This window comes from Octopus bimaculoides, chromosome 12 (genome assembly GCF_001194135.2).
Source record: "Octopus bimaculoides isolate UCB-OBI-ISO-001 chromosome 12, ASM119413v2, whole genome shotgun sequence".
Taxonomy (NCBI): Eukaryota; Metazoa; Mollusca; class Cephalopoda; order Octopoda; family Octopodidae; genus Octopus; species Octopus bimaculoides.
In genome coordinates, this window is record NC_068992.1 from 64,774,521 (window position 1) to 64,777,361 (window position 2,841).

Sequence of the window (2,841 nt, forward strand, 5' to 3'; positions counted from 1 at the left end):
ATATATATATATATATATATATATATATATATGCATACATCCATATATATGCACACACAAACATGAACCATATACGTGTATAATTTTTACAGACGCGTACACACGCATATGTATACACACACACACATATATTTACAGCTATACATTCACATATATACATACATATATAAAGACACATACACATGTAGACACATATATGCATGCGAATATTAGCATATATGCAACCGCGTTCACACACACACGCACAAACAAACAAAAACACTCACATAATCTTTAAAGTTTTACATCACGATTTCTTTTATAAGGTATCTGAACTTTGTAAATTACCTATTGAATCTGACATTTTCTCCATGCGGTTATTTAGAGCTAAAATAAAGCAAGAGGCTCTAATACACAAAAATAAATACACAAACATATATATACACCCACGGATTAACATACACATACCACTCACACTCTCTCGTTATTCTAAACTAACCGAAGCAGATTTCTTTCTATCTTTATTTTGTTTATTTTAATTTTTTGGTTTGCGAAATTCGTTTATCCATCGCCTGTTTTTTTCCTTTTTTCTAAGTCTCTCTTCTCTTTTGTTACTTCTTATTCTCTTTTCCTGTCTTCTTTCTTCCTCTCCATAACGGAATCTGTGATAGAAAATCTAAAAAGATGTGAGATGTGAAATTTGATTGCACAGTGAGAAACGACGTAAGATTAACTTCATTCCAAGCTTTAAATTGTTTAACTTGTCAAAACAACACCAACATGAACAAGAACTTACTTTGCAACAAAAACTACAGCAAAAATGGCAATAGCTACAACAACATTAATAACCACAATGTCAAGAGTAGTACAATCGAAATTTAAAACCAACAAACAACTGAAACTTAAAATCTATTAAAACACATGTTGTTGTGGCTGTTCTTGTTGCTACTTTCCTCAGTCACTGTTATTGCTAGAGTGATTGTTGTTTGTGTGGTTTTCGTTTCGTTTTTCTTCACAAATTATCTATCACTGCTAAATGTAAGCACAATATCTTCAATGAGCTGATGTTCTTCGTGCTGTTGTTGAAGATAAAACGATGCTATTAGATAGAACAACTGGGAAACTAAACAGGAATTATAACGAAATAAGAATTTCCTAATGCTGGATTCTTATTCATTCTTTTACAAATTGCAACCAGTGTATGTGGCCATGCTGGGGCAACGTAAAATCAAAGTGCAACAGGAACAGAAATCAATAAGAGAATCTTTACAAATGTCAATGAAGGAACCGCATCATGATCCAATACAGAAGCATCCAGATGAGCCAGCGAGAATGCTTTATGTCGCCTGAGTATATGCTAGAAGTAGCAGCCAAACGGCATTGTGATCAACGATGTGTAACAACATTTGATAGGCTGGTCGGTCATGTGATCACGTGTTATATATATATATATATATATATATATATATATATAAGCGGATAGATGAAAGGAAGAGGGTTACTTTGGTGGAACTGCTAATGTGTCCTGGGCTACAAGAAATGCAGAGTTCTGTGCCGAAAAATGTTCTTCGACCCCTTTCCATCTTCGATCATTGTAACTTAGTCTGTTAAAGGATGTGATTTTATGTCTATGTATGTGTACACACACACACACACACACACACACACACACACACACACACGTATCATGATACAATATAGTCGATCACAATTAGCACGCCGGGTGAAATGCCTAGCGGTTATTTCGTCTGCCGTTACGTTCTGAGTTCAAATTCCGCCGAGGTCAACTTTGCCTTTCATCCTTTCGGGGTCGATTAAATAAGTACCAGTTACGCACTGGGGGTGATGTAATCGACTTACTCCCTTTGTCTGTCCTTGTTTCTTCCCTCTATGTTTAGCCCCTTGTGGGCAATAGATAAATAAATATATTCGATCACAAAGAAAATCGCTTTAGATGGTAACCAAAATTATTTTTAGCGTTGACTGAAAGTGCATAAATAACATCTTGCACTTCTTGTATATCATCGTTTTATTTTAGAAGATACTTATGTCAAAATGAAATCGTTCTCCTTTCATCCACAATTAACGTGAATTAATTTTTTCAAACATTAGAAAGTAGTTCATTATACTGAGATAAATTTCTATGACGTATATATAAATTGTTAAGTAAATTCAATTTAAACGAAAATATCGATAAAAAATACAAAAATACAAATTTTGTAAAGCACTTCAGTTTGAAGATGTTGAGTTTTAACTTATTAATATCCTAACTCATTAATATCTTAAATTTTATAACTACAAGAAAATCTTTGAAGAATTAATGAATACACAATACCTTGCTTGAAAATAGCTCAAGCTTAACTTTACGGTAACTTTTCTTTTTTTTTCATTTTTCGTTCATAATATCCACTAATTACAAATATCTTCATCTTTAGGTTTGGCGGCACTGGTTCATAATTTCATAAACCTTTAGATTAATTCCTACAATCACAGAAATATTAAACATCCTCCATACTGTTTCATACAAATACCCACACGTTCCACCTGAACATAGCTTTTCCTCATTATTTCTCACCCTATTAACCGTATATTTCACCTTTTTCCGCCTTTGGTTATTTCTATCGATTCTTAATAATTCACTTTTATCGATAATTCTACTCTATCCGTTCGAACGATTTCTATCACCTTTAATCTATTTATCAGGTTTATTAATTTTGTTACAAATATTTATTCTTTCTTCACAACGCAAAACATCCAGACAGTATCGAGGTTTTCTTTCTTCAGTCGAGATCCAGATTATCCCTGCAATTTCGGCTGGTTTTATATATATATATATATATATATATATATATATATATATAT